This window comes from Mesocricetus auratus, unplaced genomic scaffold (assembly GCF_017639785.1).
Source record: "Mesocricetus auratus isolate SY011 unplaced genomic scaffold, BCM_Maur_2.0 Super-Scaffold_100014, whole genome shotgun sequence".
Classification (NCBI taxonomy): domain Eukaryota; kingdom Metazoa; phylum Chordata; class Mammalia; order Rodentia; family Cricetidae; genus Mesocricetus; species Mesocricetus auratus.
Genome location: NW_024429197.1, coordinates 54,719,983 through 54,747,698, shown reverse-complemented (window position 1 = coordinate 54,747,698; position 27,716 = coordinate 54,719,983). Strand labels below are relative to the sequence as shown.

Here is a 27,716-nt window from a genome sequence, read left to right as displayed (position 1 = left end):
GGCTGACCTTGAACTCCTACTCCTCTAGCCTCAGCTTCCAGGATTACAGGCACACACCATCACGTGCAACTTCATCGGTGTAGCTTTTTAAACATACTTTGTAACTTTTGTTTTGTTTTAAATTGGCCTGAAGTGGTGGCGTACACCTTTAATACCAGCAGCTGGAAGGCAGAGGCAGGAGGATCTCTGTGAGCTCAAGACCACACTGATCTACACAGCAAGTTCCGGGTCATCCAAAGTTGCACAGTGACATCCTGTCTCAATAAATTTTTCTATTATGTTCTTGTTTGTTTATTTATTAATATGCGTGCTCTGGCACAAGTGTGGCAGTTAAAAGCCAATTCCATCTACCATGTAAGTCCCAGGGATCAGCTGAGGTTGCTGTAATAGTTTAATTGCAGAAGTTAACATCGGCAGGTTGGAGCCAAGGGCACCACAAAGTCACACCATGCAACAGAGCTCACTTAGGAGGTTTATTTGGGAGGGGTGTGTGTGCAGAGGCAACCTCTGATATAGAGCAGGAGGAAGAAACAGCGGGGTGAGAAGGGCTTGCTTTTTTGTTTTTGGTTTTTGGTTTGTTTTGTTTTTTTGGAGCCTGTCCTGGAACTCTGTGAGTTCAAGGCCAGCCTGGTCTACAAAGTGAGTTCCAGGACAGCCAGAGCTGTAACACAGAGAAACCATGTCTTGAAAAAACAAACACAAACAAAAAAAGAGCTAGGAGGACAAGCCTAAGCTAATGGCAGAGCTTTCATAATTAATACTAAATCTTTGTGTCATTATTGGGGAGCCACCAGTCTCAATGAAAATGTCCCACTACATGGGGTCCTAGAAATTAAACTCACGTTATCATCAGGCTTAGCAGCAAGTGCCTTTCACATTGAGATATCTGGCCTCCACCTTGTGTTTTGAGACAGGGTTTCTCAGTGAACATGGAGCTCACCAATTAGGCTGGCTAGCCAGTGAGCTCCAGGGCTCTTCTGGTCCCCAGCACTGGGATTCCGGATTCATTGTGCCCACTGTTGTGTTGTTTTGTTTCAAATCCTTGTGTTTGTGTGGCAAGCACTCTACCACCTGAGCCATCTCCCCAGTTCCTCAGATGGGTTTTTATAATACTTCGTCATACATAACTAGTCAAATAGTGTGGTGGTTCTAACGTGAGTGGTCTCCATAGGCTCGTATATTTGAATGCTTGGTCACCAGGAAGTGGAACTCTTTGAAAGGATGACAAGGATCAGGAGGTGTGGGCTTGATGGGGGAAGTGTGGCACTGTGAGTGGGCTCAGAGTCTGCCTGTCTGCCTGCCTGCCTGCCTGCCTGTCTGCCTGTCTGTCTGCCTGCCTGCCTGTCTGTCTGTCTGCCTGTCTGCCTGTCTGCCTGCCTGCCTGTCTGCCTGTCTGTCTGCCTGCCTGCCTGTCTGTCTGCCTGTCTGTCTGTCTGCCTGCCTGTCTGTCTGTCTCTCTTCCCTGTGGGTCAGGATGTAGCTCTCAGTTGTTGCTCCAGTACTTTGTGGGCTGCTCTGCTCCCTGCCATGATGATAATGGACTAACCCTCTGAAAATGTAAGCAAGCGCTGAGTTAAATGCATTCTTTCACAAGAGCTGCCTTTGTCACCGTGTCTCTTCACAGAAATAGAACAGTGACTAAGCCATTTAACATATATAATAGATTTTGATAAACTATTCATCATGAACGTCCTATTGAAACTACTTCTGTTAAGCAGATGCATCATAAGCAAGGAATAATATTTAATGACTGTATTGAAATGTTCAGCTACAGTCTTTCATTTGTACCAGTCATTAGATAAGGACAGTGGGAAGCTGGAGAGATGGCTAAGCAGTTAATAGCATTTGCTCTTTCCCAAAGGACCCAAGTTTAATTCCAGCATCCAACTTGGGCAGCACATAAGTATCTGTAACTGCAGTTCCAGGGAATCTGATGTCATCTGGCCTCTGCAGGCACCTGAACATACAGCAGACACATAGACACACACATCTAGACTTTAAAACAAAAGTCATAAAAAGAAATTTCATATGTCTATATTTAATTAAAGGGGGGATATATATATGCATACGTATACATATATATATTGATGTTTCAGTCTGGCAGTTAGCATATATTTTAACTTTGCCACATGTTAGAAATGTTTTAACATGTTGCAGGATAAAAGTAATCTAAAGGCTAGCAAGAAAATGTTATAGTAAGTTTGAAATATAGTATTATTTCAGAATACATTCCATTTGACAGAATCACAGTTTTATCCTGGATTTGAAGTGACATACTTGGAAATAGTAATCTTGGAAACTTCCCAGATGTGTGTTAAACTCATGGTTTGCTAAGTGAGTGAAAATCAAAGGGATGAGTAAGGAGAACACTGAGGGACCGGAGATGGCCCAGGTTCAGTTCCCAGCACCCACATGGCACCCCACAACTGTCTGTGACTCCAGCTCCAGAGGATCCAGTGCCCTCCTCTGACCTCTGCAGGCACCAGGCATGTATGTGCAAAACACTCCTAACACAAAATGAAGTCATGAGAAGAATGATCTCTTTGAAAGGAATGAGGAGACACTGTAATAGTGTGTATTTCTTATCAGTGCTATGTTTACTTTGCTCCTGTGAGAGCCTTTCATACTCTTTCTACATAATTCAAGAGGTAGAAGAGACAGAACTGGGCTGCTGTTCTGCTGTTCTGTTAGACAATAAGTGCTTATAAGGAAAACAGAAAAATCCCAAGTGAAGAGTCAATTAATGCCATTCGTTTGAATTTCACAAACTTTTTATTTTTTGAGACAGGGTCTCATGTAACCCAGATTGGCTTGTTCAAACTTTCTATGTAGGCAAGGATGACCTTAAACTTCTGATCCTCCTGCCTCTACTTCCCAAGTGCTGGGATTCTAGGCATAAAACAGGATAGAAGTTTTTATGTTGTATTTGAACAGGAAATCCAACTCAGGACCTCATCTGCCTTCTCTGCAGGAACTCTACCCACCAAGCAACATTTCCAGTTCTCCAAAGTTTAATAACAAATATCTAGAGTCAGGTAGTGGTCTCTGTCCACAATCTCAGCACCCAAGAGACTGAGGCAGAAGGATCATAAACTATAGGCTAGCCTGGAATATAAGGGAGAGACCATATTTTAAACAAACAGAACACAAAACTACAACAAAAAGGTTACTCTGACTCGAATAATACTGACTCCAGGAAGTTCAATCTCACCGAGAGATTCCCTTCTTCCTTCTAGAAGTTCACAAGAAGCCAGTAGGCTGGCTACGTGTGCACAAATATATGTAGAAAGCCGGGCATTGGTGGTGCACACCTTTAATCCCAGCACTCGGGAGGCAGAGGCAGGCAGACCTCTGAGTTCGAGGCCAGCCTGGTCTACAGAGGGAGTTCCAGAACAGCCTCCAAAACAATACAGAGAAACCCTGTCTTGAAAAAACAAAAAACAAAACAAAATAAAAAAAACAAATATATATAGAAGCTTTTGTATCTTCAGGTCAAAAGTATAGACAATTCAAATTCAACAAAATATCCTGACAGGCAGTGGTGGTGCACACCTTTAGTCCCAGCACTCTGGGCACTCTGGGAGGCAAAGTCAGTTGGATCTCTGTGAGCTTGAGGCCAGCCTGGTCTACAAAGCGAGTTTCAGGACAGCCAGAGCTGTTACACAGAGAAAATCTGCTTCAAAAAGTCAATAAGTAAATAATAAATAAGTAAATAAATGGAATTATCCTATTTTTTTCCCACTGAGCTCTGCTTATACTAAACTGACCGTTCTGTAAATATTGTACTTGTGTTTGTGTATGTGTGTCTGTGTGCACATAAATGTAGGTGTCTACTAAGGCCAAAACCTGGAGCTGGAGTTACAGAGGCCATTATGAGCAGCCTGACATGGGTGCTTGGGAACTGAACTTGTGTCCTCTGCAAGAGCAGTACCGGTCCCTAACTCCTGAGCCAACCCTCCGGGCGCCTAATTGATCTTAGTTTATGACAAGGGGCAGAACCAAGACTTTACTCCCATACCATCTCCATCTGATGTCAGCTAAAACATAACATTGGCAATTTTTTTTCTTAAGGCTCAATATGAATGTTGTGCCCAAAAAGAAGAAAGAGGAGAGGGAAAATGAAAGAATAAAAAACACTATACTCCGGTTTGTGGGGAACCAAATTGCGACTTTCTAGCTGAGAATGTATTCGTAGCAGCAACAAAATTCTGAAATAAAGTAGTACTCTGCTCTTTCAGGGCAAACTTCCTGTCTGCTGCAATAACACCTTGCTTGTATCTTCATCCTCTGCTTCAACTGAGTGGGCGTGTTTCATTGATTGGCTGTCCATCAGACAGGAATCTGAGCTGCCTGGTTCACTAACCCTGTCTCCACAATAGGCTGCCATTGCTTTACTAGGCGGTGCGAGCTTCTTGGATCTTAAATTGCACCACATAAGCATCCTGCCCCTCACTTCAAAATAATATGATCGTTGTTCTCCACTCCACTCCTCCCCTGGGGATCTTGTAGAGCTCAGTGTCTCTTCAGCTGCATCTTCACAAAAGTGATTGGAGGTCCTTACTGATGGAGTACAGCAGGACCAGGAGGTGAAAGGAGGAGGAGGCAGCAGTGACGGAGCATCAATCAGGCAGAGGGTCCTGCCTTTCCCCCATCCCTGTGCGCCCCCATCTTTAACATTTTAACTTCTTATATATTTTAAATTTTATTATGAAAGAAACATTGCAAACAAAGAAATACCACACAGAGACACTTAGGAATATTTAAAGGAATGCTTCAATTAAGTGAAATATTCAATATTATGATTTCTGACTGATAGTATCCGGTTCTGGGAGTGGGGGTTGGGGTGGGTTTTTTTGTTTGTTTGTTTGTTTTTTGTTTTTTGTTTTTTTTTTAGACAGTCTAACTCCGCAGCCCTGGCTGGCCTGGAACCAGCTGTGTAGACTACACTGGCCTGGAAACTGCTGTTGTCCTTCAGCTTTGAGTCTGGTTTGCTTCGGTTGTAACGTGCTGCTGAGGAATGAATTTAAGGCCTCCTGCATGCTCTCCCCAGCCTCCCTTATTACTGCTTTCTGATTCTGTCACTAGTTGAGAGGGGTTCTAAGTCTCTAAGTACAATTGTGGGCTTACTCTTTAGTCCATTTCAATTACAGAGGTTTTACTTTGTGTAGCTTTGTGTGGTGTGTGTGTGTGTGTGTATGTGTGTGAATGCTTTGTCCTTGATGAATGTTCTATCTATCTATCTATCTATCTATCTATCTATCTATCTATCTATCTACCTATCCATCCATCCATCCATCCATCCATCCATCTAATTTTTGCACTGATGTCATCTTTCCCCTGGAGACCTACTCTATCTAGTAATGTAGCTACTCCTGCTTACTGTATTTGTGTTTGTCTCTGTGTGGTGCTTTGAATGTAACCTAGTGTCTTGCTCTTGCTAGTGGAGCATTCTACCACTGAGCTGTATTCTCAAACTTCTGTAGTTTGAGACAGTGTCACTGAATTGCTCAGGCTGGTCATGAACCCCCTCTCATATCCCAGGCAGGCCAAGAATCTGTGATCTTCCTGCCTCAATCTCCTGGTATTACATGCCTGGGCCACTGAGCCCAGCTTCCCGCTAAGTTTTTTTTGTCTTGAGAGGCAGAGTTTCTCTGTGTAGTCCTGGCTGTCCTGGAATTCGATCCGTAGACTGGGCTGGCCTCACACTCAAGAGATCTGCCTGCCTCTGCCTGCCAAGTGCTGAGATTAAAGACATATACAACCATGCCTGGCCCTCCTGCTTACTTTTGATAAACATTTGCATGATGTGACTTTTCCAGTGGTTTATTTTTAACTTATTTAACACACATATTGCTTGACCATATTCCTCTTATTTTAAACTAACCTGTGACCATATTTGAGGTGTTTTTAGAGGCGCACTGTAATTGGGTCATGTTTTATATACCCATGATGCTCCTCTCTGTCCTTTACTCAGTGTATTTAAGTAGATTGCATCTAACGTCATCATCCATATGTTAAGTCTCTATTCTGGCACTCTGCTTTTTCTTCCCTGTTCCTTCCCTTCCATTATTTGCTTTGTCCTACCTTCCTGCACGTCATTTCTCTATTAGAATTCCATTTTAGTTTGTCCTTGCGCTATTGAGTCTGTTTGTTTAGATTGTGAGGATGACGTTGCTGTAGTTAGAAGGCAGGTAGAATGCTCTAAGAATTATGCTACATACGTGTGATTCAGGATAGCCGAGTTGGCTGCCATTTGCCAGCTCAAGTGAAGTACAGAATATGTACCTCATTTTAAGTTTCCTTACCATCCCCATTGTGTCAGTCACATTAGAAAATGACTGAGCAATCACCTTAGAGGGAGAAAAGTTTATTTTGGCCGAAGATTTCAGGGATTCCAGTCCATGGTCACGTGGTCGCTTTGTTTTGGACCTGTGGAAACACAGTGTAGCATGACTGATCACACATGGCATAGGGGGACTGATCATGCACATCACAGTTGTTATGAACAAGAAAAAAGAAAAGCAAAGCAAAATAAACAAAAAATCAGAGATACAAGTTTGAGGTCCAATAAAGGGCTGCATAGCAAGACCATATCTCAAGACAAATAGCAGAGACAGAGAGACAGAGAGACAGAGACAGAGAGAGTTAATTCAATATTGAGAGCAAGGACATGGACATGCACTGTTACATTTTTCTGCCCTCGGCCCCTGACTCTTAAAAGTTCTACTCTCTCCCAGTAATGCCATAGACTGGGGACCAAGTATTTAACACTGGGCCTTTGAAGAACATTCTAGGTCTAAACTGTAGCACCTATTCATATTTTCTTAAACGGATTGGTAAGTTTTATGTGCTGTTTGTAATTGTTGAAAGCAGACCCTGAAGGCTTCCTGATGCTTCAGATTTTGCATATTTATTTCAAGTGTCCTCTGAGACTCCTTGTCACACATAAACACTTGTATTAAGAAAAAGAAAGCTCAGGGTTGAGAGATGGTTCAGTGGTTAGGAGCCCTGGCTCTCCTCAGAGGACCTGGGTTCAATTCCCAACACCCACATGGGTGATCACAACCGTCTGTCACTCCAGTTACAGGGGATCTGACACCCTCTTCCAACCTCCAAGGGCATCAGGCATACACATACTGCACAGACATATGTGCAGACAAACAGCCACAATGGTAAAAAAAAAAAAAAAAAAAAAAAAAAAGGGCTGGGCATAGTAGCATATGCCTTTAGTCCCAGCACCCAGGAGGCAGAGGCAGATCTCTGTGAGTTTAAGGCCAGCCTGGTCTACAAAATGGGTTTTAAAAAAAAGTTTTTACTTTACGTTAGGTTTGTGATTGTTTGGTCTACATATGTGTCTGTACACTGTATGCATGCCTGGTGCCTACAGAAGCCAGAAGATGGTAAAGATCCCCTAGACCTGGAGTTATAGATGATTATAGCTACCAAGTAAGTGCTAGTAATCATGTTGTTCCATTATCTTAGCAACTTTCTTTTTTCTATATACCCAGTGCCCATCCTAGGACAGAAACTCTCAGCATCACGTAGTTTAACTATTGGTCCTTTCTTTTGATTTTGCATTGCAGTGCACGTGCACTAGCACACACGTCGATTCTTTTCACCCTGTGCTTGTCTTCATACCAGTATCTACTGAAAGTTCTTCAGTTACTTTCTGCCTCCCTCCCTCCCTCCCTCCCTCCCTCCCTCCCTCCCTCCCTCCCTCTCAAGCCCAAGTCTAGTTATACCTCTTAGGTCTCCTTTCTAAAACCCTGTCACCCTATCACACAACCCTATCTTCACTGCTGTCTTAGTACTCAGCAGGGATCACCAAGGTGTAGTGTGGTGGTGAGTCCATAACGCTGACACTCAGGAGGGTGAGTTGGGAGGATTGTCTTATGTGGAAGAAGGTAAGATGCTGCAGTATAGCTTCATGAAAGGGCACGTGCTTAGTACATCTAAGACCCTGGGTTCAATCTGCACAGCAAGAAAACAAAAGAAAAATGAAGAGGAAAACAAATGCTAGCATGACATTGACACTGGGTAACTGGAAGGCTCATGTTGCTTTGCCTGCGGTCTGGTCTACTCACAGACAGGAGATGGCAGCCCTTCTGGGAGCCAAATCTCAGTTTTAGGAAGGAAGAAATGGCACAGGATGAGGGGACAGGTCTACCAAGCCATCTCATCCAAACCAGAAGCCCTCCCTGGAGTCCCGCTCAATCAGGCTTTTTATAACAGTCCATTGAAGAGAATCTTGTACCTAGCTCTCCTAGTTATGGTGCCCAAGTGATCAAGGACGTGCTTATAGAAAGTCAGCATCGATGGGCAATTATCCTAGAGTATGATGACTTCAAGTCCTTTGAGTAAACATAGGTCTTTCCATGCGGCTTAGAAATCATATGGAAAATTTTGCCTTTAGATTTTTTTCATTTTTGTTTTTGTTTTTTTAGAGACAGGGTTTGGAGGTTTGGAGCCTGTCCTGGAACTCACTCTGAAGATCAAGGTGGCCTCGAACTCACAGAGATCCAGTTGGCTCTGTGTCCCAAGTGCTGGGAACTTTTAGGTTTTTTTGTTTGTTTGTTTGTTTTGTTTTGGAAAACCTCATGCTGATTTCTATAGTGGCTAGACTAGTTTACATTCTGGCTAGCAGCATATGTGAGTTTCTTTTGTTCACATACTAGCCTGGCTCCATGGTAACACACTACTTCCAACAAGACCACACCTACTCCAACAAGGTCACACCTCCTAACAGTGCTGCTCCCTTTGAGGGCACTTTCTTTCAGACCCTCATATTACCAATCAGGGAAATGCAAATCAAAATGACATTGAGATTCTGTCTTACCTCAGTCAGAATGTCATTCATGAAGAAAGCAACTGCAAATACTGCCTAGACCTAGAGGTCTCCTTGGCTCAAGATACTGCCCAGTGTCCCAGACTACTTTCTGCTGCCTGTGGATCATGCTGTAGAACTCTCAGCTACCTCTCCAGTAGCATGTCTGTCTGAAGGCCACCATACTTCCCACCATGATGATAATGGACTTAACCTCTTATCTGTAAGTCAGTCCAAATTAAATGTTTTCCTTTATAAGTGTTGTGTGTCTCTTCATATCAATAAAAACCCTAACTAAGACAATTGCTATTTAGTTATAATTGTCAACTTGATACAACCTACAATCTCCTAGAAGATTACTAGTGTACTAGTGAGGAATTGTCTAGATTTGCTTGGCTTGTGGGCATATCTGAGGGGAATTGTCTTGCTTTTTAGTTGACATAGGAAGACCAGGTTGTGCTTAGCATCACTCCCTAGGCATGGGGTTCTGAACATTGTAAGAGAAGATAGCCGAGAGAACAAGCAAGGATCCGTCATCTGTTATCAATCTGTTCTTGCCTGTAAATGGGATTCCTTAAGCCACTGCCTAGGCAAACCTGAAATAAAGGACCATAGCCTGGAATTATAAGTCAAACAAACCCTTCTTTCCTAAGATGCGTTCTGTTAGTGAATCTAAGACACTGTCTTAGTCACTGTTCTATTGCTGTGAAGAGACACCATGAACAAGTCATTTTGTTTATTTTTTGTTGTTGTTGTTTTGTTTTAAAGAAAGCTTTTAATTGAGGGCTTACTTTTAGCTCCAGAGAGCATAGAGGTAAGTAGGCATAGTGCTGTGAAGTAGTTGAGAGCTACATCGAGAGAGAAAGAGGGAGAGAGAGAGAGGGGGGAGGGAGAGAGAGAGGGAGGGAGAGAGAGAGAGGAAGGGAGGAAGGAAGAGAGAGGGGAGATAGGGAGGGAGAGAGAGAGGGAGGAGAGAGAGAGAGGGAGGGAGAAAGAGAGAGAGAGAAAGGGAGAGAGAGAGGGGGAGAGAGAGAGAGGAAGGGAGCGAGAGAGAGAGGGAGATAGGCAGGGAGAGAGAGAGAGAGAGAGAGGGAGGGAGATAGGCAGAGAGAGAGAGAGAGAGAGAGAGAGAGAGAGAGAGAGAGAGAGAGAGAGAGAGAGAGAGAGAGAGAGAAAACCTGGCTTGACATGGGCTTTTGAAACCTCGAAGCTACCTACCTCCAGTGGCACACTGTCTCCAACAAGGCTACACCTCCCAATCCTTCTAATCCTATCAAAGAATTCCACCCCCTGGTGACTAAGCATTCAGAAATATGAGCCTGGGGGGGGGCAATCTTATTCAAACCACACTTTCCACTCCCTGCCCCCCATAGGCTTATAGCCATATTATAATACAAAAATACATCAGTCCAACCTCAAAATTTCCTACAGTCTATCACAGTCTCAACACTTTAAAAAATCCAAAGACTCCTGGCAATCTCTTTAACTGTAACCCCCTGTAAAATCAAAATCAGAAAGCAGATCACATACTTCCAACATATGTAGGCACAGGATGCACATTGCCATTCCAAAAGGGAGGAAAGGGAGCATAGTGAGGAAATACTGGACCAAAGCAAGACTGAAAGCCAGCTGGGCAAACGCCAAACACTGCATCTCCAGCCTGATAGTAAAGAGCTCTTCCGATCTCCAAGGCCTTTCAGCTTTGTTGACTACTACATACTGCTCTCTCTTAGGCTGTTTCCACACCCAGTCTGCAGTTTTTCTCAGCAGGTATCCCTTGACTCTGGCGTTTCCAAAACCTGGGGGTCTCCAAAGCAATCCAGGCTTTACCTTTACAGCTTCATATAATGGCTTCTCTGGGCCCCATGAAAGCACATCCCTGACATAGGCCTTGCCTCAGCAGCTCTCCTTAGCCATGAAGGGAGGTTCCACAACCCCTGTCTTGTACTCTTGACTCTATAGTCAGAACCATATGGCTGAAGTTCCCAAGTTCCGCTGCTTGCTAGGGCTGGAACTTGGCCCCCTCATTCAATTACATTTGTATCAGCTTTCTGTTTATGGTTCCTTTCACTGCTTAAGGTCTCCTTTAAGTCCTGTTCACCAATTGGAAGCTCAGCTGGGTGGTGTCTTTCAATGAGGTCACACTCCCTTCATTCCATTTAGCACCAGGACTTTCTTTAAACTTTTTATCTCCTTGAGCACTGGACTTGGCTCTAGAACTGCATTTCCTGGTGTTCCTTTCCTCCTCAAAATATATATTTTTTACTTCTCCATGCCTCATTTGCTCCTATTCACTGTAGATTTGCACAAGAGTGGCTACTAATAACCATACAACATGGTCACTACTAGGCTGTCTTGAAATCTCTTTGCCAATGCTATTAATTCAAAACTCTTCATTTTAGCCTTAGGCAGGTTTTTAGGACAAGGACAAAAAGCAGCCATAGCCTTTGTAAAGATATCACAAGAATGGTCTCTAGGCCATATACTAATATTCTTCCCTCGTGAAACCTCTCGAGCTGGGCCAAGTCAGCCTCAGCACCACTGTCTTCCATGTTACTAGGAAGGCCTAGTAAGCTCCATTTAAAGCATTCAACAGCTATTCCAGTCCAAAGTCTCAAAGTCTCCCATATTCTTCCAAACAACAGCATGGTCAGGCCTATCAAAGCAGATACTTGGTGTGTCGAAGTTAGGGTTTTTATTGCTGTGAAAAGACACCATGACCACAGAAACTCTTATAAAGGGAAACATTGAACTGGGATGGCTCACTTACAGTTTCAGAGGTTCAGTCCATTATCACCATGACAGGGGGCATGGCAGCGAGCAGGCAGATAAGATGCTCCAACTGAGAGAGCTACATCTTGCAGGCAACAGGAAGTCAACTGACTGACTAGGAGTATCCTGAGCATAGGAAACCTGAAAGCCTGCCCCCACAATGACACACTTCTTGTAACAAAGCCACACCCACTCCAACAAAGTCACACCTCCTAATAGTGCCACTCCCTATGAGATTATGGGAGTCAATTACATTCAAAAGACCATACCTAGTGAAGCTGAGCATATATGTTTATTGGTCATGTTTATTTTCATCTTTTTAAAAAGATTTATTTATTTATTTATTATGTACATACTGTTTTGCCGGCATTTATGCCTGCTTGCCGGAAGAGGGCACCAGATCTCATTATAGACAGGTTATGTGCAATATGTGGTTGCTGGGAGCTGGAAGAGCAGTCAGTGCTCTTAACCTCTTCGGATCTCTCCAGTCCCCAGTATTTCATCTTTTGAGAACTCTCTATTCATTAAATTAGTCCATTTATTTACTAGGCTGTTTGATTCTCTTTCATTTATTTATTAGTTTTTTGAGACAGGGTTTCTCTGTATTGTTTTGGAGGCTGTCCTGGAACTCGCTCTGTAGACCAGGCTGGCCTTGAACTCAGAGATCTGCCTGCCTCTGCCTCCCTAGTTTTGGTAGTAAAGGAGTGTGCTACCACCCCAGTGGCAGCTATTTGATTCTTGTGGGTTTTCTTATTTGGTTTGGTTTGGTTTTCATTTTAAAAGCACATTTAACAGGGCAGTGGTGGCACAGGGCTTTAATCCCAGCACTTGGGAGGCAAGACAGGCAGATCTGAGTTAGAGGCCAGCCTGGTCTACCAAGTGAGTTCAAGCACAGCTTGGACTACATGGAGAAACCCTGTCTCAAAAAACCAAATCAAGGGGGTTGGGGAGGTGGCTCAGAGGTTAAGAGCACTGGCTGCTCTTACTAAGGTCCTGAGTTCAATTCCCAGCAACCATACTGTGGCTCATTACCATCTATAGTGAGATCTGATGCCCTCGTCTGGCCTACAGGCAGAACACTATACTAAGTAAATTTTAAAAAAGAAAACCAAATCAAGAAAAAAATATGTTGTCTTTCCTCTAATGTCTATTTTTGGTATCTTTCTTTCCTCTCCAGTAAAAATACTGCTGAGATTTACTCTCAGACAGGACAAGCTGCAAAGAAGACTCAGAAAGCCAACCTCCAAAGAAGGGTCTAAGACCAGACCAGCTGCCTTGAAGAAACAGAAACCAGCCAAGCTGCCTTGAAGAAACAGAAACCAGCCATGCTGCCTTGAAGAAACAGAAACCAGCCATGCTGTCTGGAAGAAACAGAAACCAGCCATTCTGCCTGGAAGAGTTTTAAGGCCAGAGTTACTTGGAAAGGGCACTGAACTGCCTCAGGCCGTGCAATGTACTCCAGGTTTCTCAGCTTTTGAGAGCTGTTGCCCATGCTGGGGTGGGCCTTGATGATGCAGCTGTTTTTTGTTTGTTTGTTTGTTTGTCATTTCTGTCTATAAGTAACTCCTCACCAATATTCCTGTAAGTAACCCCGCTAAGGCTCATTGGTTCACCAAGTCAGACTTTGGTGGTATCAGTACTTTGGTCTGCCATGGGTTCTCTCTCTGGCTGGAGTATGTGTGTGAATAGCATCTCCTCAGGAAAAAAGTTTTGTCATACATTAGTTCCCCAAGAACTGGAGCTGCAGACAGTTGTGAGCTGACATGTGGGTGTTAGTAATTGAACTCAGGTTCTCACAAGTCTTGGATGAGATCTTCTAATTCATGCAGACATCTTGATCTGACCAGTGTAGGTAGGATCTGTTTATTCCTTAGTTTGTGGTTCTGGTCAGTAAGATTTTCCAGTAATTTAAGGATGACTAAGTCTCTTTAGTTGGCAAAATTATTCTAAGCAGCATCATTCTAGAATTTTTCTGGAGTACTAGTGTTTAAAGTCACTGGCATGGGTCTTTTCTGTGAGATTACGGGCCATTTACCTTGGAAATCTCCTCCTTAATATGAAAAACATCAGAACACTATCAGACTAGAAGACAATAGAATTTTCTTTTTTCAATTTTGTTTTTAGATTTACTTACTTTACTCGAATGAGTGTTTTGCTTGCATGCATGTTATGTGTGCCTGGTGCCATACCCTGAAATTACAAATTGTTGTGATGCTGGGAACCAAACTCAGATTCTCTGCAAGAACAACAAATGTTCTTATCCACTGATCCATCTCTCTAGTTCTAGAATTTTCTTGAAGTTAAAAATAAAATGGTGTGAAGCTGAGTGGTAGTGGTGCACACCTTTAATCCCAGTACTCCAGAGGCAGAGGCAGGCGGATCTCTGAGTCAGTCTCCTATGATGAAGAATTAAAGTAGAGCCAGGAGTGGTGGCGCATGCCTTTGATCCTGTACTTGGGAGCCAGACGGAGGCAGATCTCTGTGAGTTTGAGACCAACTTTGTCTATATAATGAGTTACAGGACAGCCGGAACTACATAGTGAGGCCCTGTTTTGGGAGGAAAAAAGTGAGGAATGGGGCTGGAGAGATAGCTCCGTAGTTAAGAACATGCATTACTCTTCCAGAAGGACCAAGTTCAAATCCTGGCACCCACGTCTGGTGGTTCACAACTGCCTATAACTCCAGTTCTGACCCGTTTTGTCCTGACTAAAAATAAATTAAATATTAAAAAAATAGAGGGTTACCTCAAAAAAAAAAAAAGATACCATACAGTAGAGGAAAACCCTGATACACGCCTCTGTCATCAGCGTGCACATGTGTCTGCACACACATATGCACACACATATATGCACATACCTACACTACACACACACTGAAGGAAAAAACTGGAGCCCAAACGGTCTTCCTGCTGTTTGGTGTGTCCTGCAGTGTCCCTCCAGTGCCCTCTGCCGATAACATTTCCTGGTGGTGGGGGGTGGGGGTGGATCCTAATTCCTGAGCTAGGCTCATAAATCACGGCAAAAGGATAGGTTTACAACAATAATATTAAAGTAATTATTTACACAGAAATTCAAAATTATCAAAAGATATCCGTGGTTTTATTTTTTCTCCTAAATTGTTTAGCATTCCCACCATGTTTTTTTTCAATTGTTTATTTTCATGTTATGTACATTGGTGCGTTTGCTTGCATGTATTTCTGTGTGAGAGTCAGAAGTCCTGGGACTGGAGTTACAGACATTCGTGAGCTACCATGAGGTGCTGGGAATTCAGAGCAGCTGATGCTCTTAATTGCTGAGCCATGTTTTCGGGCACCCCACCCCCACCAGTTTTAAGTTAATTAAATGTTAGAAAGACCTAATCAAGTCTGGCTGAACTTGTGGCTATCCTAGTAAATTCAAAGAAAGTTTCAGTTTGTAAGAAATAATGACCTAATGTGATTATTTCAACTTTGGTTCTTAAATTTGGGACAGATAATTGCAAGGAGTTGTCTGTAGGCTGTTTCACTCAAAGGCAAGAGATATTTTTATATAAAAGAGTCTGAGATGTGTCCCAGAAAGAATATGGGCTTAGCATGTATGAAATCCTTGGCTTAATCTCCAGTTCTCAAACAAACATTAATAATCATAAATAGTAAATATCAAACATAACAATTACTGGTAACAAATATTAGTTTCTCAAGTCTTTAAAAAAAAAACTTAGCTGGGCATTGGTGGCACACGCCTTTAATCCCAGCACTCGGGAGGCAGAGGCAGTCGGATCTCTGTGAGTTCGAGACCTGCCTGGTCTACCGAGCAAGTTCCAGGACAGGCTCCAAAACAATATAGAGAAACCCTGCCTGGAAAAAAACCAAAAAGAAAATAATAATAATAACAACTTGCCAAATGATTAAAAGTATGTCAAAAGTCTAGAGAAAATGACTCATTTGATTACAAGAAGAAAAATACAAATTCTTTTTAAAATAGCAAATTAGTGACTTAGCAGTTAGGAGCACTGGCTATTGTTTCAGAGGACCTGAGTTTAATTCCCGGCACCCACATGGCAGCTCACAACCATTTCTAACTCCAGACCTAGGGAACTGATGCCTTCTCCATGGGCAGGCATTGCATGAACATGGAACATAGTGCATAGGCATACATGTAGGGAAAACACTCATTCAGATTAAATGAAAAAAAGGAAAAAATAAATAGTAAATTATATATAAGCCCTGAAATTTTGTTCTTACATTTTTTAAATTTACACACCTCTATATATGCATTGAGGTAGCCATAAATATGAAAATATGTCAACATATGAATAAACTAAGGCTTTATAATATATTTAACTTTACTACTTTCTTAAATTGGCCTGAATATGTGTGTATGTATATAGATAAACATATACAACATTATTTAACTTAGTATCTTTACAAACTTCAACAATAATCTTACAATGCAAACAGATATACCATATTTATTTAATTGTATCATTCTATTTCTTTTGGGGGGATAGTTTCAAGACAGAGTTTCTTTGGTCCTGGCTGTCCTGGAACTCACTCTGTAGACCAGGCTGGCCTATGAACTCACAGAGATTCGCCTGCCTCTGCCTCCCGAGTGCTGGAATTAAAGGCTTGCGCCACCACTGCCTGGTATATATAAAATCTTTAAAAATGATTTTTTTATTTCATATGCATTGGTGTTTTGCCTGCATTTATGTCTGTATAAGGGTGTCAGATTCCTCAGAACTAGAGCTACAGACAACTATGAGCTACCAGGTAGGTGCTGGGAATTGAATCAAGGTCCTCGGGAAGATCAGCTGGTACTCTTAACCAACGAACCATCTCTCTAGTTCCCCTAAAGTTTTTTTAAGGTATATTCCCCCCCCCCTTTTTTTTTTAATTTATTTATTACACATACAGTGTTCTGCCAGAAGAGGGCACCAGATTGAATTGTAGATGGTTGTGAGCCACCATGTGGTTGCTGGGAATTGAACTCAGGACCTCCCGAAGAGCAGCCAGTGCTCTTAACCACTGAGCCATCTCTCCAGCCCCCCCTAAAGTATTTTTAAAGAGAATTTTTTTCTCACCGTTGCCTCTAAATTGACCATTGTTTCTGAGCCCCTCAGTAGTCTTCAGTCTTCTGGTAGTACTAGCGACAACCAAAAGTTCACTGTTGTCTTCTAGTGGCAATGTGATTTCTCAACAATTTCCTACAAAAGACTAGAAGGGGTTAATACATTTCCTAAGCCTAGCTTCCTTTCATAAACTGGTGCATAGTTTCATTGTTACTTTGAACTGTTATTTTCTCTAACAGTAGTCTTAGTTACTTTTCTGTTGTTGTTATAAGACACCATGACCCAGGCAACTTATAAAAGAAAGCATTTCATTTGGGCTTATGGTTCCAGAGGGTTGGGGTCCATGATGGCAGAATGAAGGCATGGTGACAGGAACAGCTGAGAGCTCACATCCTGAACCACGAGCAGGAGGCAGAGAGGGTGAGACACACTGAGACACACTTTTGAAACCTCAAGGCCCACCCCCGGTGACACACCCTCTCCAACAAGCCCACATCCAATACTTTCCAAGCAGTCCCAGCAACTGGGGAGCAAATGTTCAAATCAGGAGCCGATGGGAGGGGGCCGTTTGCATTCAAACCACCACAAAAGCTGTACACCAAAATGTGACTTTTTTTTGTGCCAGGCAGTGGTAGTGTCTGCCTTTAACCGTAGCACTTGGGAGGCAAAGGCAGGAGACTCTCTGTGAGTTTGAGGCCACCTTGGTCTACAGAGTTCCAGGACAGGCTCCAAATCTACAGAGATACGCAGTCTCAGAAAGTGACGCTTCCCCAAGGTTGGAAACAGACTTGGTGGAAAGGGGTCCACAGCGGGCTTTCCTGACTCCCTCATGGTGGAGGACTGCCCGCTGTGAAGCAGCACTGCTTCGTTTTCCTTTGGGAAGTCCTGCCTTCTGGGCATCAGAAAAGGTCTCTCATGGGAGACATTCTTCCTCCCCGAAGAACGGTTCTGTGCATCTGAGCTGCAAGCTGAAAGTCTGCGGCGAGCTTTGGGAGAGGAAACCTTACAGAGACAGACCACTATAGTGTGCATAAGGTCCTGGGTTCAATCCCCGGACACTGCAACAAGTAAATTATCACTGCTCATAATGTACATAAACATCATTACTATGCAACATCTATCTTATTCCTTCTTCTATCATTGACCTCACTCTCAGTGTGTGTGTGTGTGTGTGTGTGTGTGTGTGTGTGTGTGTGTGTGTGTGTGTGTGTGTGTGTGTGTGTACTCAAGCATATGTATCCGAGGCCAACATCAGCATTCATTTCTCGGGAGTCTTCCACCTTGGTTTTCCGAGGTGAGGTCTCTGTGGCTTGCCAACTAGATGAGTCCAGGATTCTGACACTGCTTCCCCAGGGCTGAGATTGCAAGCATGTGCCACCCCCCACACCTGCATGGCAGACATTGCACTCAGATCCTCACGTTTGTATGGCGAGCACTTTATTGACTTCCAAGTCTCCTCTTTAACCTTTATTTTTTTCTTTTTCTTTTTGCTGTCAATTTGTGCTTTCTATAGGACTTCAGAGAATAATAATAAATAGGTTAAATAATTAACAACATAGTAAAGGATACTACTACTTTACCAAGATAGGATTTGCTAGAGGAGCATTGTATCATAATTATTCTTTTTTTGTTTGTTTGTTTATGAGGCTATCTATCTCTCTTTATAGTCCTGGCTGTCTTGGAACTCTCTGTGTAAACTAGGTTGTTCTCAAACTTACAAAGATCCACTTATCTCTGCCTCCCAAGTGCTAAGAATAAAGGCATGTACACCACACCTGGCTATAATTATTCTTTGTAAGGTTAGAAATTAAGTTCTCAGGCATGGTAAGTTTTCTAAATTTTCCTAGTAATAGTGATGACTCATGCTTCCAGTTATATAAATGTGACATTTTTAGATTCATTAATATCCATTAATCTTTACATAAATGTAAATTAAAAGAAAAATTATAAAAATTATATATAATTTTTGTCTATCAAATTGTAATGTTTAATGCTATGAAACATAGTACTGCCTAAAGTACCAGGAAATAGACACTCTTGTATGATTCCATGCTGGTACATTCTTCCTAGGACACAATCTGGTATGGATAAATAATTACAATATGCCATCAAATACTTCTCAAAATCGCATCACAGAAATGGTTGATGAAGTAAATTCAAGTGTCTTACATTTGTTGCAATCACAAAGTCTATCAACTTCAGTGTCTCTAAATGGAGTTAGAGTCACGGATCCTAAGGCGACTTGAGCTAAATGATACTAGGGAAGGCCCTAAAAGTCAGAGAATACCTGGGACTGGGTGCATGGTAGGAAATAACAGCAGTGGATTTGTGACCACAGTAAGGCAGTGTCCTAGAGGGTAAGTTTCCTCCATATCTCTTGATCTTTGAGACATGCTCTTGACTCATAGGCAAGGCTGGACTGGAATTCATTTTGTAGCTTAGGCTGACTGTCAACTTGCCATCTTTCTGCTGCAAGCTCTCGATGGCTGGGACAATAGGCCCATGACACCATGCTTTGTTCTTTCATTTCTTTTTATTTGAGTACCATCAGGCCACCTATCCATTCATCCAGTGAAGGGTATCTTACTGGCTTCCAAGTTTTAGCAATTATGAAGGAAGCTTCTAGGAACATTTGTGTTCTGGAGTCTGTGTGGATATCTTTTTCAAAGCATATGATTGTTGGATTACATAATAAGGGTATGTTTCATCTTACAAAACAAAATAAAGGTGAGTAAACTGTCTTTCAAAGTGGCTGTACCATCCTGTTTCCTATCAGGAATGACAATTTTTTTCTTCCTTCCTTCCTTCCTTCCTTCCTTCCTTCCTTCCTTCCTTCCTTTCTCTTTTATTTTGGAGACAGGGTCTTTACTGTGTAGCCTTAGCTGTCTTGGAACATGATATGTATACCAGGCTGACCTCGACCTCATAGAGATTTACCTGCCTCTGCCTCCCACTACTGGGGTTGGTAGTGTTTCCGGATTTTTGTCATCCTGATAGGTGTGTAGTGATTTTTTTTTCTCATCTAATATCTCCTTAGGTGAGGTCCCACTAAAACCTTTGTTATAAAAATATTTTTATATTTTAATCACAATTTTATATGTTTACACCACACGTCTGTGGAGGCCAGAAGGGTGTCATATTCTTTGGATGTGGAGTTACAAATGTTTGTGAGCATCAGTTGAATGCTAGGAACTGAATCCCAGGTCCTCTGCAAGAGCAGCATATGATCTTATCCACTAAACACTATTTCTAGCCCACTTTGTTTCATTTTAAAATATTTTTTTATTTTTTTTGGTTTTTCGAGACAGGGTTTCTCTGTATTGTTTTGGAGGCTGGCCTCGAACTCACTGTGTAGGCCAGGCTGGCCTCGAACTCACAGAGATCCTCCTGCCTCTGCCTCCTGAGTGCTGGGATTAAAGGCGTGTGCTACCAACACCCAGTCCTTATTATTGAGTTTTAACATTTCTTTGTGGGGCTGGAGAGATGGCTCACAGGTTAAGAGCACTGGCAGTTCTTCCAAAGGACTGGGGTCCGCATGGCAGCTCACAACTGTCTATAACTCTGGTTCCAGGCCATCTTGCACCCTCACACAGACTTACATGTAGGGAAAACACCAATGCACATAAAATTAAAAATAAATAAATTATATAGAAAAAGATTTCGCTGGGTGGTGTGTCTCATGCCTTTAATCCCAGCACTCAAGAGGCAGAGGCGGGGGATCTCTGTGAATTCAGGCCAGCCTAGTCTACATAGCTAGCTCCAGGAAGGCCAGGGTTACACAGAGAAACCCTGTCTTGGGAAAAAAAAAAAGATTTCTTTGTATATTTGGGCAAATTTGGTTTTCTGTAATTATCCCCATTTTAAAAATCACTAGCTATTATCAAAATAAATGGTAAAGATATTTGCATTGTTAGTGGTTATCAGTTGACATGATAAAACACAGGACCGAAGGAAACTCATGGAAGGAGCAGTTTGGCAGACACTTCCAGCGGGATGGGAGTCCATTGTGGGTTGGGGCACATGGTGGTAACAAGTGGTAGGCATGGTGGGAGGAGCCAGAAGCTGAGAGTTCAAGTCCTTACCTACAAGCTCAAAGCAGAGAGCAAGCTGCAAGTAAGACGAGGTTTTAGGGACTCAAAGTACTCACAGTGGGGTACTTCCTTCAAGGCCTCACCTCCTAAGACTCCCAGACAGTGGGAACCAGGTGTTCAAATGCGGAAGCCTGTAGGGGACATTTCTCATTTAAGCCGCCTGAAAACTGGAACAGGCTGGGCTTGGTGACACAGCCTTTAATCCAGTACTCGGGAGGCAGAGGCAAGTGGTTCTCTGTGAGTTCAAGGTCAGCCTGGTCTACAAAATGAGTTCCAGGATAGCCAAGGCTATGTAGAGAGATCTTGTCTCAAAAAAAAAAAAAAAAAAAAAAAAAAAAAGCCGGGCGTTGGCGCACGCCTTTAATCCCAGCACTCGGGAGGGGCAGAGGCAGGCGGATCTCTGTGAGTTCGAGGCCAGCCTGGACTACCGAGCGAGTTCCAGGACAGCCTCCAAAACAATACAGAGAAACCCTGTCTCGAAAAACCAAAAAAAAAAAAAAAAAAAAAAAAAAAAAAAAGGGAATAAATGTGAAGCTTCTTAGCATAGAACTTTAAGGCACACACAGTGTATGCTTTATAATGCTATCTGCATTTAAAGCTTTTGTATTAAACTGCATATGTCAAGACTTCTTATGAGCCTGTTCATACATCTTATCACAGTTGAGCACAGCTGTTTGTTTCCATTGCCAGCAAGAATGAGAAAGACTTGTTGTATCCAGGAGGAAGCAGTGCTAGGAAGGCAGCAGGAAGCTGATGAGTGTCTTTTGACTGACGCAGGAGAAGTCTTGACTTTTATCCTGTAAGCCATGTGTAAGCAACCAGAATTAATCAAGATAACAACATAGTTGGAGCTATGCTTCAGAAAGAAGGTTCTGTTACAGCACATGGAAAGGACAAAGGACCAGAGCCACCTAGAGCAACAATTATGCCAAGGCTTTTCAGTTCTATGACTTGACACCAAACACTGTAATTATGAAGCACCTGGTGCTTGAGCCTTCTGGGGGAGGTGGGGGCGTGTTTCTAGGGGAGGTGAATGAGCTGGAGCTTAGCCCTGAGGCTCACACATGTAACACTCCCCAGTGCCACAAAACCACTCGTGTGCTTCTAGGCCTCCTTTTGATTTTTTTTTTATAGTTTTGATCCTTCCCTCTCGTAGCTGTCAATTTAAAGCTGCCCTACATGTGAATTGCTAAGTGCACAGGAGAAGGGAATGAATGACTATTACATGTGTAGGTAGGACGAAACAGTGACCAGACACAATCGTTCGGGAGCAGGCATAGAAAGAAAACAGAAGCCGGCGGTGGTGGCGCACGCCTTTAGTCCCAGTACTTGGGAGGCAGAGGCAGGTGGATCTCTGTGAGTTAGACCAGCCTGATCTACAAGAGCTAGTTCCAGGACAGCCTCCAAAGCCACAGAGAAACCCTGTCTCGAAAACAAAACAAAACAAAACAAAAAAGAAGAAGAAGAAGAAGATGAAGAAGAAGAAGAGAGAAGGCAGAATTCTTGGGTGTAGGAATTGAGATCTTGAAGGCAAGGGGAAAAAAAGATATTACCTGAGATATTAAGCTTTATGAACAGGCAGAAGAATTGTGTTTGGACAACTCACAATAGACCAAGAAAGATAAACTTTAGCTATTTAGATGTCAATACTGCTAGCCAAGACCAGCATTGTGGCACAAATTGGTAATTGCAGCAGTTGGAAGACTGAGGCAGAGTGGTCCTCAGGACATCGTGGGCTGTGTGCAGTGAGACCCTGCCTCCAAAGGAAAGGAAACAAATCTAAGAACCACCACCATCAGCAAATACTACCAGACAGTAAAGCAGAACTGTTGAATTAGAATTAAAAATTCAAACTCAGATATAAATAATCAAATTTCAGTACCTTAGGGTTCACTTCTGCAGGCCTGAATACCCTTATCTGGTACCAAGTGAAAGCTGAGGGCTGACTTTACTAGCAGTAAAACGGCGAGAGTTGAGAGGTGAGTATAGCCTCATATAAACTGGAGAGAAATCTGAGAAAGCTTAGCAAAGCCAAGGGGTCTGGGATTTGGTAATGAGGTCATTACTGAGGTGGTAAGCTGCTCTGAGGGAGTGCTGGAGTGACTCTAATTGTCTCTCAAAAGGACTGGTAGAAAGAGAAGGGGTGAAGTGACAAGAGCAGACAACAGTGGAGAGCATCTCATTGGATATAGCCTTTAACCAGAGACAACAGGAAACCGACCCGTAACCACCAGAGAGAAACAGACACCCTCTAAGGATTCTGAGGTGATCAGATTTATTATGTAATTACTATAATTTTCATTAGCTTTGTTGCTAAACGACCTGAGAGGCTCTCTGTGATCCAAACTGAGGATATTTCTCTAGCAGATCTTTTATTCCTTCTCCCCTGCACACAAAGCGTCTACCTTTTCAAAAGCCTCCTGCTTTTTTTCTGTTCCAATTTGCTGTTACTTTGGTGAACCTTTTACCTTCTTACACTAGACTTTAAATTCTCCATAAATTACTTCCCCGTGCTCCAGGTTGATTTTAACAGTTCCTTTCTCTGATCTCCATTGCACTTGTACTTTATATCATGTATTGCTATCACCTAGCTCCGTGTTGGGTACATGCACTCTATTCTATAAATGCTAAAAACCAAGTAAATTAAGTTTGAAAGGCTTTGTGTCACCCCACTTTCTTTAAAGTGTACAGTGTAATACATCTAACATTTATTTTGCAATGTAATACTCCCGTCTGTGATGTTACTGAGACTTGGCGAACTGACGATAAGTGGCCGGCGTTTTGAAACCCTAATGTTCCGGAGGATGAGGCCAGGGATCCAAAACTTGGGGCCTGACTGGGCTACATTGGGAATTCAAAGAATTTAACTTTCTCAGTTTATCATAATAAACCAAGCTAAGAAAGCAAAGCAGAAAAAAAAATCATCCCTTAACAAAACCTCTAATATTATTTATCATAATTCTCCATTTGATTCCTAAGTAGAGAGGACTACTGCTGTGTTTCTTTCAGCTTTTTTTTTTTAAGCAGTTATCTTTCTGGCTAAATTATTAAGAAGCAAGGAAGACTTTCTAAAAACTAAATGACTGACCTCAAGCCAATTAACGTTTCTCAGCAGCTCAAGCATCAGTTTTAATATATTTGCTTTTGGGATTGTTGGCTTTTCAGACCGAGAGCAGGGAAGGAGGACCACACCACCTGGTTCAGGCTGATTCCCACCAACACGGGACAAGTTTAACATAAAAGGCTCGTTTAGTATGAACACTTGTGGAAGAAGGTAGTGGTGGTGAGGATAAAAACCTTTCATCAAAATCCCGCCAATTTGCATTGTTCTTTGGGGACTAGGCTTTCAAAAGCCACGGAACAAAAGAGGATTTGCTTTTCCAATCCCCTGAAGCGGCTACTGGGAGAACCAAAGCTCTTTATAAATTGTGGGAGAGGAGGGGGAGGGGCTGGCATCTAGCAGAGATGGAGCACACGCCAAGGCTCCAAGGCCTTATTTGCCAGTGAATCCGGTTCTGCAATATTTATAATCAAAGGCGCTCAACAGCATCAGAGCACCGACCTACATTCTTCCCATCCAAGCCGAGACACAAAGGGGATGGGAGAAAAAGACAGGCTTTGCGCAAGCGGAGGGCGCTGCAGAGAGCCCGCCACCTGTGCCGAAGCCTGGGCAGACTCTCCCCGGGGACCCTGGCATCCGCCGCGGCCCAGGGAGGTTCCCAGGCCCTGAAAGCCAGCTCGGAAGTCAGCTTGCAGGGCAGGAACGGGTTGTTAACCTTTGGGAGGCAGGGAAAAGGGACTAGAGACTGGAAATTTGCACTTTAGTCGGTTCCGGGAGCTCTGAAAAGGAGCAGGCACAGACAACCGGGAAACGGAGCGCGCACAGGGCGAAACGCGCACCCGAGGCGCTCGTGTGGCTTGCGCACGCGCACCCCGCCCCCGACGCATGCGCAGGCCTGTCCGCCTAGCGCGGGAGCGCGCGCCCGGTTTCGCGGGCCGGCCCCTCCAGCGCGGGCCCGCGCGCGCGTTCTCTCGAGTGCGTAACCTGGAGCGGCGGCTCGGGCGGCGGGACGCAGGGGACGCGGAGACGAGGGGCGGGCCTGCCGGGGCGGGGCCAGGGAGGAGGCGGAGAAAGTCGCGGCCGCCCGGAGCCCCGTCGCGTGTTCCCAGCCCCCGGAAGTGGCGGTTGTAAAACTTCACCTCGCAGACTTTCTCCACCCCGGTCCTAGAGTCCATCGGCTTTCCTCAGTTGTCACTCCTTCTCCTGAGGGCTGCCTGGCCTTCCGCCCTAGACCTGAAGCTGCCCGGGGGGTCGTGGGTGTGCAGGCTGGACCACGCGAGCCCGAGGTAACCGCGGGCTGTGGGTGCACGGGGACGACCGCCCGGGGCCGGGAGGTGCCGAGAGGAGGCTGGGCTTGCAGTGAGGACCAGGTTCGGGGCTGCTCGCCTGTGCGGACACGCCTCCAGCTCATCGCCCGGGCTCTCCGCCCGTCTGCAGGTAGACGAGATGAGCATCCTCCGCGCTGCCTGGAGGATCGATGGGGACCAGAGTCCTCCGAGCTCCTTGGGAACTGTACCCAAGGGTCACAACTTTTTTTTCTCCCTTTCATTTAAATGCTAGCCACACGTTAGGCATCTTACAAACGTTTGGTGAGCAAAACAATGAGTTGTGTCAGATGGCTCTCTGCAACTTCTGCCTGCCCACCAGGACTCCCACAGAAAAGGCAGCTGTGAGTTTTTAAAGCTGAAATTTGTGTAGAAGTGCCCTTTTTGAATGCTTAATCCTTTAAGATATTCATCTCGGGCAAATACATAACTCTTCAGAGTCGCTATCAAGCACTAAGGCTTTACACATCGATGTTTTCCACTTCTCGTAATATTGGAGAAAAGAAGTTACCGTTTTGTTACTTGCATTTAACAGTGCTTACTTAGTAACGACCCAACAGTGGAAGGGCCGGAAATGAACATGTTTTCCTGTGAAAGGCAGAGGGGTGAAGCCGGTGCAACCTGATCCTAGGAAAAGTGAAGCCAGTTATTGTAGGCTGGAGCTTTTTGTGGTTGAGACTGAACAGGAATCATAGGCATGAAATGCTCTGCTGCCGAGCTGCACTCCAGCTCATAAATTCCTCTTACCAAGTGAAAAGTAACTGCTGCCGCTCCCAACGCAGGTGTTGTGACTATGGACACAGACCTGCAAAAGCCAAAAAACAAACAAACAAACAAACCGGACTTAGTATTAGGGAATATCTACTCCCAACTTGAAAAAGTCTGAATGATTTGAGAACAAATTGTTGGGTCAAGGAAAAAAATTTTTTTGGTAAGACACCCAAACTAGGAAGATAGTGGAATATGAGCACAGGCTATAAATTCCTTTTATATTTAAGCAAGCGTGAGAAGGATGGAGGGGCTGGCTTAAATACTTAATGAAACCTAGTGGTTGTTGAGTTAGTGTTCACCGGTTTGAAGATGGAGGAAGGAGAAGTTACGCTCAAGGAGGCATAGGCTTTTCTAGACAAACAAATACAACTTGGAGACTGTGAGCCTACCTAACTTGTGTAGTGTCATTAGAAGCCGTCTGGATGGGAGTATGCGTTTTAATTCTTCTAGCGAATATCTTTGTACAAATCTCTCGACCCCTGGGAAACTCGGTTTCCTCATCCGTGAGATGTGCAGGTAGTCTCGAGATGGTCGAGAGATGAGACCAAGTATGCTTAGCTGTGTATGTGCACATAGAAAGTGTTCGATGCTGGGGTCTGACTCTGCCCAGCCACTCTTTCATCTGTGCAGACTGGTTTAGAGGTGAGTACGTTGTGGAGGAGGAACAAGGAAGGATTTAGATGTTGATAGGAAAACTTGTGCCAGAAATGGTCCTTAACATCCAAAGTAGGGTCTTCTTCCTTCTAGGATGGCCACATAATTGATCCCTTGGACTATTTTTAAAATGAATTTTATTTTATTTTATTTATTTATTTATTTATTTATTTTTGGTTTTTCGAGACAGGGTTTCTCTGTATTTTTTGAGGGCCTGTCCTGTATCTCGATGGGTAGACCAGGCTGATCTTGAACTGACAGAGATCCACCTGCCTCTGCCTCCCGAGTGCTGGGATTAAAAACATGTGCCACCAACGCCGGGCTAAAATGAATTTTTATTGAAATATATATACATAATTTATTTATAATGTATGTATTCCTATACCACATTATTTATTTTTAAAAATTTTTATTGAACAATGTACATACACTCAGTTATATATTTTTAGCAGAAATAGCAAGAATAGTTCAAATCTACAAACAAGAAAAAAGTGATGTATTTTTGTGGTGCTAAGGTTCGTTGATAAACATCTTACCTTTGTCTACCAGTGTTTCCCAACCAAGAGAAGCTACCAAGATGGCCAGGAGGTGAGAAAAGGTTGGGTTGATAGTCTGAAGTACCACTTTGCTTTTGCAAAATGTGGAATACATTTTTCTTTCTTTTTTTTCCCCAGTTTTTTTTGAGACAGGATCTCTCTGTGTAATGATAGCCTTGGCTGTCTCAGAACTCACTCTGTAGACCAGGCTGACCTGGAACTTTCAGAGATCTGCTGGCCTCTGCCTCTTAAGTGCAGGGATTAAAGGCATATGCCACTATGCCCAGCTAAAGTTTTTTTTCTTTAAGGAAAGTTTTCTTAGAGTACAGTTTGTTTTGTTATTACCTTGATGAATTGTCTATCTTTTTTGTGGTTCTAGGACTTGAACTTAGATTTTCTTATTCAGGGACTTGTGTTATTCCCAGCTGGTCTGTCTGTCTGTCTGTCTATCTATGTATCTTTGTATCTATCTTTTTTTCCTCTGTAGACCAGGCTGGCCTTAAACTTGGAGTTCTACCTGCCTTTGCCTCCTGACTGCTAGGATTAAATGTGTGTACCACCACCGCCCAGCCCCTTCGTTCCTTCCTTCATTCCTTCGTTCCTTTGTTCCTTCCATATTATTTCTAATCTACC

General features: G+C 43.4%; 1 protein-coding gene and 1 long non-coding RNA gene across 7 annotated transcripts in view; one reads left to right on the top strand and one right to left on the bottom strand.

Annotated features, from left to right (window-relative positions):
- Positions 1-6,355: 6,355 nt before the first annotated feature.
- Positions 6,356-25,021, bottom strand: LOC121144032. Its single transcript, XR_005881378.1, has 3 exons — positions 24,937-25,021; positions 16,658-16,780; positions 6,356-6,429 (listed from the first exon to the last, which is right to left on the bottom strand). It is a non-coding gene; the product is annotated as an uncharacterized LOC121144032 (long non-coding RNA).
- Ccdc171 (coiled-coil domain containing 171) overlaps positions 24,945-27,716 on the top strand; it is a 305,368-nt gene continuing 302,596 nt past the window's right edge. For all 6 annotated transcript variants that reach the window (XR_005881376.1, XR_005881377.1, XM_040757219.1 and 3 more), the window contains exon 1: positions 24,945-25,083. The gene's annotated coding sequence lies outside the window, so the exon portion shown is untranslated. The remainder of the gene's footprint in view (positions 25,084-27,716) is intronic.